We start from the raw sequence: 8,953 nt of genomic DNA on the forward strand, positions 1-8,953 counted from the left end.
CCTGCAAACCCAGGGCACTGGGAGGGCCAAGGCAGCTGTCACTTCCAGCCATAACTCCTGAGCTTTGCTGCAGGAACTGGGGATGCCAAGTCTGGAAGTTCAAGCCACTGGCTGGGTGTGCTTTCTGTTGGGGAAAAGGCTTTCAGGGTAAGAGAGACTCAGAGAGAGCTTTCGGGGTAAGAACCCCAAAAGCCTCTAGGGGCCCAAGAAAGGGAAGCCAATCAAGAGATTGCCCCTCTCCATAGAGAAGGTCCCAGTGGACGGAGTTCACTGCCCTGCGGGTCAGCATGATTGCATTCTCATGGCATGAAACCCCATGGCAACCGTGACCACCAGAGAGCTGAACAGTAAGGACCCTTCTGATTAGCAGAGCCTGGAAGAGGCTATTGATCTGGGGCTTCCCTCCAGGAATCTCTGCAGGGGTGGAGCTTTGCACCCAGCTGCTGGCACCGTTGGTGGTGAAACTTTGGTCCCTGCAAGGGGCTTTGGTCCTTGGTCAGCAGCTCCTCAAACAGCAGAATGTTGAGCAGGAATGCAGTCTTGGCCTCTTCGATGACCCTCTGCCTGACCTCAGGGGTCATCATCTAAGGGTTCATGCAGGAGCCGTAGAGCTGCTTGAACTTGGTGGTGAGGGCGATGTTGGGGAAGGTGAAGAAAGCCAGGCCCTTACGGGAGCTGGGAAGGCCCTGTGCCTTCTGAGCAATCTTCTTTAGGATCTGGTCCTTGGACAGGTTTCCCAGGTAACATACTTAGGCATGGATCACCAGCTGGTCAGGGTCTGTGTGCCCCCGACCTCCTGGCGTCGCCCCACATAGCACTGTTGCTGGCATGCAGGGAGTGGCCTCCTGTCAGTGCGGTCTGTACTAGAAGGCCATGTCCTTCTCTAGGCCCTGCAGTGCAGTTCCTCTGGGAAGTAGGTGGGCATAGACAGAGTCCCTATTTCACTTGATCTCCTCTTCAAGGCCACATAGAGGTCATACCAGGAAGCCATCACCAGATTAAAGCCATTTCGGGTCACTCGGTCCTTCTGGAAGTTCCTCGTGAACTTGGCATTCTCTACCTGGGTGTACACCTCCTTGGTGGCCTCCTTCAAGGCCTTGGACCGATCCTGGGGCATGCTGTAGTGCTGGGGGAGGTCCATGGCCAGGACTACTCAGGCTGGTTCTCAGATGAGGCAGAGGAGCAGGAGGCGGTGGTGGTCCTTTTGTGAATTTTAAATTATTTCAAAAATGTAAAAAAGCATGCATTTAAAAAATAGTAGGGGGTTGGGATGGTGGCTCAGCTATAGAGCGCTTGCCTAACATGCATAGGGCCCTGGGTTCGATCCTTAGCACCACATAAAAATAAATGATGGAATAAAGGTATTGTGTCCAAACTACAACTAAAAAAACCCCAAAATAGTAGGGACAAGAGTGGTGGTGCATGGCTTTAATTTCAGCAGCAAAAGAAGCTGAGGTAGGAGGATTGTGAGTTCAAAGCCAGCTTCTGCAATTTAAGGAGGCCCTAAGCAATTTAGAGAGACCCAGACTCAAAATAAAATAGAAAAAAAAAAGGATAGGAAATGTGGCTCAGTGGTTAAGCACCCCTGGATTCAATCCCTGGTACAAAAAAAAGAAAAGAAATAAAAAGTATTAAGGCAAACTGATAACGGAAGGAAGGGTAGTGGAACAGAGAGAAAGTGGGTAAGTCCTGGATTCATGGAACAAATGACTGAATTGCTTTCAGTACCAGTTATTCATGTTGACATTTAGGGTTCTGTCTTAGGTTCTAAGGCTCTGTTGTTTGTACACTGTCACTGGTAGCCCTGATTAGACCTTCATTCTTAGGGATCCTCTCCCTGCTGGCTGAGAGGCCAAACCTTTTTTTTTTTTTTTTTTTTTTTGGTACCAGGGATTAAACCTAAGGACACTTAACCACTGAACTACATCTCCAGCCCTTTTTAATATTTTATTTAGAGACAGGGTCTCACTGAGTTGCTTAGGGCCTCGCTGAATTGCTGAGGCTGGCTTTGAACTCACCGTCCTCCTGCCTCAGCCTCCTGAGCTGCTGGGATTACAGGCATTTGCCATCGTGCCCGGCTGAGAGGCCAAATCTTAAATGGTCAATCTTGTTAAGCTATCCAGAAGAGCCATTCATTTAAGGGAGAAAAGAGCAAAGGAAGTTAAGCATTCAGTGCACTCATGATATCTGGGCTGGGAGGTATTTGGGGGGTATCAGCGAGCCTGTTGGAGGCTGGAAGAGGCCCAATTTTGGAGAGTCTAGGCTGCCACTGTTGAGATTGTAATGATGATGACTAAACATGTGATGAAGATTATTCCAGAGGATTTTTCAATGTGTCACTAGCTGCTTGTTCCTCTCACCAGCCTCCAAACTCTAGCTAAAGAGAAAAATGAACTGGATCTTGAATCCCATCCAGAGAGAGCAAACTGGAGGAGGTGGGAATGGATATATCCAAGTAAGGAAGAGGCTTTGATAGTGGACTCAGCCCGGAGGACACCAGAATCACCAGAATCTATTTTATTCCCCTGTGGACACAAGAATTTCTTCTCTTCTCCCATCATGTATTCAACATGACTGGCCACATTCTCTTTGCAGAAGCACTATCCTCCCTGGGCTTCGAATGCCAGAGGAGCCCCCTTTGCTGGCTCCCCATTCTCTACCTGACTAGTCATCATGGTATTACTTAAGATTCTGTCCTAGGCCTCTTTCTGGTGATTTCCTTCTTTCTGATGACTTCAATCATCTCCTACTTGAGAAGGCACCTGAACCTTTATCTCCAACATAAATCTTTTCCCTGCAGTCCAGATTCAAATATCCACTAATAGGAGAGTCTCTGTTCATGGATACCTCACAAGCATGCCAGAAGAAATCATGTTTAAAAATCAAGCTAATTTTAAAATGGTCCCTGTGTCCCACTCAAAATGATCCTTGTCCAGAATTTCCTATCCCATCGTGTCACCATTCACTAGGACGCTCAAACCAGAAATCCAGAGATTAATCAGGAGTCTCTCCTCTCCCACATCCTTCATTTTCCAAGTTCTTTAACTCCTAGAAGTCCCCTGATTCCTTCAGCTTCTCTTCATCTCTGGCCACCATCATGATGAGATCACCATCTTCTCTCTCCCAGATGACTTCAGTGACCTCCTAGCTGTTTTCCTTATTGTCACAGCAAATACAAATACTCCAATGCATTCCCCCACAAAGCACCTGGAATGTTCTTTGTGAAAATAGTTATCTGGTCAGAAAACACTTCAACTGAGAAGCCCTAAACGTCTGCTCATGGTTGCTACCATGAAGTTCCAAACCCTAGGAGTGGTTCATGAGCTCTTTGTAATCTCTCAGCTTCATTTCCATGGTCGCCCTCCCCACCCCCACGACATGATACGGGGCTATTTCTGGATCTTTGAACCCACCACGCTCTTCCAATTCAGAGTCTTTGCTTAGGTTGTTCTTCCTTGTTTCCTCATATTTCATTTGTTCTTCTCCACTTCACTTACTAATTTCTGGACATGCTTCACTCCTTAGATTCCATATCACTCATCCTCTTGAGAATACATTCCCTTCCCTTGAAAACAAAGTGGATATTTATGTTATACCCTCATATGAATTCATTTATACACTCACTACATATTCATTGAGCATCATCTATGTGCCAGAAGCTTACAGCCCAGGGGGGGAGACATATTGAACAAATAATTCTGAAGATGATCACCATTAATGTCTTGTGATGACATTTCTTATAATAAAGCAAACTTAGACAGACATCAATCAGTGACTGGCCCTCATCCGTAGAAGCTGTCTCACTCTGGTCACTTTGTAAGCCTTGTGGTAATGCAGCACAGTCTCCATAACTGAACTTTTTGGGCACTACTTAAGGCATCAAGGCAGAACTTTACTACCAATTGAGGTAAGAGTTTTGGAAGAAAATAAAGAAAATGAAGTGCTTCTCTCACTGTGGCTATAGAGCACTTGAAGCCACTGGTTAAGTACCTAGCTTTTCTGATTTACTTGTTTAGTGCTTAATGAAAACCTGCTATGTATCTATGCTGAATACTTAGGATACAGAAATAAAAACATAAAGTTTTACTCTTGAGGAGTTTTTGTGCTAGGGAGGGAGTTAGAAAATAAGCAGTGAAAGGAATCATCAAATGCATATTAAAGGACAAGAATTGTTTTCTAGAAAGCAACATATTTTGCAAAGATTTCTTTACAACAGCAGAGAATGTTATGATGCAAACCAGTGGTTAGCTTCCTTGATGAATCTTTTTCATGCTGCATCAGGAAGTCTCTTGTGCCTAATAAAGGTACACATTAATGTCTTCTCCAAGTTATGCCCTTCCTTCTGTGTTTTGTAGGTGCATCTCTTATGTTCAACAAAAGTTTTATTTGTGCTCCTTGAGAATAGTGTGACTGTGTTTATTTAGGAATGCTTCCCAGTGCTAAGCACACAGTAGGTCAATTCAGAACACTCGCAGGAGGCTGAGAGTTCCTCCAGAGCAGGGGCTATGACTTCTTTCTAGATTGTTGTAGCACCCTGCCTGGCCAGGTAGATACTGACTTATTGAAGGAATAAAGAAATTTGCTGATTTTAGTGATCCCTTCGTATTTGGGGTTTATGTACTTACCTAATTCTTTTGAACACAGATAATATTTGGAACCTGCTATAATAACAATACCTCATACATACAATGGCTTTATAGCTGATGCTTTGCCTGTGACTAATGATATCTGGTGAGTATCTGGGGAATACTCAGTACTTTATATGTAAGGAAACTGGGCTTAGAGAAGGTGAGAGGCTTCACTAGCGACACCCAGCTGTTAAGCATCAGAACAAGAACAAGAACTCAAGATTTCCTGCTCCAAGTCTTCTGGCACCAAAAATGTCCCAGATTTGACTCTTGCCTTCTCTGGTTATTGCTCCCTGGGTAAGTCCATTCTTTTCAGGGGGCACCTGGTCCTGGGAACTGTGGCAGAGATCAGATGAGGTGGAAGGGAGAGAATCATGGCCAGTTTCTTGGTCTTCTCTGATCCCTTGAGCTCCTGCATCCAGCTTTTTGTTCACGATGCAACCTGGACACAGGCTGAGAGCGTGGGGGACAAGCTCAGGGATGGGGATGTGCTGGTGGAGTCTGGTATCCCTGTCACAACTCTGAACACCAGGGAAAGGCGAGCCGTTTGGTTTCCATGGCAACCTGCCCACCCGGTTCCTGCAGCTGCAGCCCCTCACAGGCTCCTATGGTGGGGGCTGTGGGTGCCCCCAAGCCAACCCTGTGCCCCCACATCAGCCCCCGCTGGGTTCTAGGGCCACAGCAGGCGGGAGGAAGTTCAGGCCAGAGGCAGCTTGCTCACTCTGAGTTGGAGCTTTGCCTGACACAGTTCCCATGGGGACGGCTGTGGGCACACATTGCCTGTGGTCAGACGCCCCAATCAAGACTGCCCTGTAATTCAGGCAGCAACTCCTGGTCTCAGAGTCTTTGGAAGACAGACTGAGTTTCAGGTGCCCAGCCCCGCAGCCTCCCCCTCCCCAACCAAAGGAAGACTTAAAAACTTGGGGCTGTGCAGCTGTTTCATGCACAGGGCGTTCTCTCTATGCCAGGCCCCAGAGACGCCAAGATGACTGAAGCGGTCACCACCCTTTAGAAGGGGTGAAGAAGACAAGCCACAGGGCTCATCATTGCAAAGCAACATGGCTCAGCAGTGGTGGGGCTCAAAGCAGGAAGCAGGAGGGATTCATAAACTCTGGGAAAGTTCCAGAGGTGGAGGGGGATATTTCTGGCAGAGGGAGGGGCTCCTGCAGAAATGTAGGGTGGAAGAACACACTCTATGAAATCACAGGGAGGAAAGGGGATGCATCTGGGGAATGGGTAGGACCTGAGAACTGAACTGCTCTGTGCAAAATCTGCAGAGTTGGGGTTGTATCCTATAAGAAAAGAGAGGTCACCCTGTGTGGGAAGGAAGCAGGGTGACTTAGAGAAGGTTCATGATTCAAGGAGTTCTCTGTGGATGCTGTGAGAGGACCCATTTAAGAAGAGGAAATGAAATGGGGAGGACCGTGAGGGGCCTGCAGAAATCCTGTCAAGAATGCTGAGGCTGGTAACTCATCTCTCTTAGCATCAGGGTTCTCTGTCCATGTGGGTTGTGGCCGTGGCGTTGATGCTGTACCTTTGCTGGAAACAGCAGGAAGTGGAACTGAGAGAGAACTGGCTGTCTGCTGGCAGATGCCTCATTCACCTACTAAGGTAAGTTCTTGGGAAGATGCTCAGAGATGAAGATCAAGCTATAGAAGGCTTATGAGGGAGTCCCCTCAGGCCAACGACTGTAGAAAGGAGGGACAATGGCAGTGCAGGGTGACAGGCCTCGCCAACCTCAGGCAGCTGTGGAGCTGAATCTGCCTGTCAGAGTTGGCCAATGTTAGGCGAGATGGCTGGGAATGGTCACTGGATGTGGGCCGTCCCTAGAAGGACATGACCTCAGGGACACAGCTGTCTGTAGCTGAGAGTCATGAAAGATTGGCAGCTGGAGTCTACCTCCAGGGCCCCCAGAACTGGCCAGAGAAGGATCGGCTCACAGTTCACACCACGAACTCTGCATCTACCAACTTTGCCCTGCTTGCTGTGGGACCCTTGGCAGCTCTCACAGCTGGAAAATGGGTGGATTTGGACTTGAGTGGTTTGGAAAGTCCTCTCATGTTCGCCTTTCATGTTATATGGTCCTAGAGTTGGAAAGATGGTAATAATAGCAAAAATGGCAATGTATTGAGTACCTACATCACGTACATGGATGGACTCTGCACCTTACCTACGTCATCTTGTTTCATCCCACAAGACTGATTCACCTAGTACCCCATTTTATAGATGAGGATACTAGAGTCAGTGACATGGATTTCCCTACACAGGCCAATGGCATGTGATGGTAGGAGAGGATCTGAGTCCAGCCCCTGGGCCACATTCCTCAGTGCAGGTCCCACAGCTGTGCTGGAGACTGGCTGCAGATGTGACCCCAGACTTGTAGAAAGATTTGAGGGATGAATATGCGACCTATCGTGTGAGTACAGGGGGATCAGAAAGCCTGGTAGGAGCCCCGTGTCCCAGCAACAAGGAATTCAGGAAAGCCTCATCCTGCTGCCACTTCAGGGTCTATTGTTTGGGCTCGTCTCCCTCCAGAATCTGCATCCCTTTCCCTTGTAAATACCATCTGAGAGGTGAGCTCTCTTTCTCCCTTTCCACCTCCTGATTGCTGGTTCCTTAGCAACATGGTCTCCTGCAATGTCCCTTGTGTTCCCTCACCCTAGCCCTGGGAGGCAGGTGCTGTCACCTCCATTTCAAAGAAGAGAAAGTTGAGTTCAAAATGCAGGCAGAGACTTGCCTGCGTCACACGGCCATTATGAGGCAGGGATGAATCTAGACCAATCCATTTGCACAACCCTGGCATGGCTGAGGGCATTGAGAGAGGGTCTGGATCAGAGGGGCCAGGATTACAGAAAGACAGAAGCACAGAAGGATACAGTCTTGTCAGCTGCAGTGAAAGGAAGAAGAGTCATGCAGAGCTAGAGGGGTGTTGGGGCTGGTTAGTCTGGAAGCCATAGCAAGGAGATCTCTTGAACTGACTCTGGAGAGAAATCTGGTATGTGGGGGAAAGCTGTAAGCTGGTGAATGTCACAGGGCATCTTATAGGGGTTTTAAAAGGACAGATTAAATGACACTGAACTAGAGACTCAGGACACCTGTTCTCTCCTGTCTGGGTCTCAGAGTTCTTTGATGAAAAATGGGGGTGGGGTGGGGGTGGGATGAGATGAAGTGAACTAGATTGTGGATCTCAAAGAGAGCTTGTTAAAGTAAAATCCTGGACCCCAACCAGGGATTCTGAGGCAGGAGGAGGTCTGGGTTGGGGTGAGTTCTCCCTTCCTAAGAAAGCAATAGGTCACACTGACATTCATGCTGCAGTTCCCAACCCACCATGCTGCGGCGAGCACCAATGGGATGGCCTCTCCTGCCCTGGCCTCCCAGCTTTCTAAGGCTCTGGGATCAACTTCCCAAGCAGGGCCCCTCTCCCTAAGGAGGGTCTCTGCTCACTCAGTGAGTGGGGTCCTTCTTCTCCAGGAGCCATGATTGAAAGTGGGTGCCACTAAGAATATTATTATTATTATTATTATTATTATTTTGTTTTTAGTGAAAGTTTACAGATAACAAACCTGGAGCTCACAAAGGTTATTCCAGATTGAATCCTGGAGTTTATCTGAGGCCCAAGGAGTTGAAGCACCATTGTAATGGGGGACTCATGTGAGACTCTTCAGGACCTGGAATGGCCACTGTTCTGTAAGAAGGTATAATGGATATTTGGAGGAGAGGCTTGGGGTTCTGTAGGCATGAAATTAATTGACCCACTTCCCATTCCAAACTGCTAGGACAGGGAAGTTGCTGGGATAAAAGGGGGACATTCTGCAGAGGGGTCATCTGAGATGAATTGGATTGTGTTTTTCCCCTCGGGTCTAAATTACCAGGACGTGGATGGACAGAGTTCAATGAATCATTGGGATTCTTGGCCTTTTCATGAGCAGGTGGCACTTGGGAAGAAAGAATCCTTCTTGGTGAACAAAACTGAGCACTCGGAGTCTTGTTCATTTGAATACTAAAAGAGATGTGTTTTGTTTTGTATCTCAAGTTCCTCATTACAATAGGCCTGGGTGGGGGTGGGGAGAGAGATGTACTACTGCTCACATTATCCTTGAAATAGATTCATATTCATTTAAATGACAATTGTTTTCGAGTCATAATTGATCCCTGTTTTTATAATTGCAAAGTCAGAGAAAAAGATAGGTAGGAAAAAAAAAAAAGACACCCAAATCAGCAACAGCGATGTAAACCAAAGGCACCATCCTCAGACAATAGCATTTCATTGTACAAAGGCCTGTTCAAAGAAAAATGCCTCACAGGCTGCGAATTAGGAGCAAGCT

General features: G+C 47.4%; 1 pseudogene; it reads right to left on the reverse strand.

The window, feature by feature from the left end:
• Positions 1-282: 282 nt before the first annotated feature.
• On the reverse strand, positions 283-1,141 carry LOC113191778 (heme oxygenase 1 pseudogene; annotated as a pseudogene).
• Between the last annotated feature and the right edge of the window lie 7,812 nt (positions 1,142-8,953).

This window comes from Urocitellus parryii, chromosome 3, assembly GCF_045843805.1.
Source record: "Urocitellus parryii isolate mUroPar1 chromosome 3, mUroPar1.hap1, whole genome shotgun sequence".
NCBI classification, from domain to species: Eukaryota; Metazoa; Chordata; class Mammalia; order Rodentia; family Sciuridae; genus Urocitellus; species Urocitellus parryii.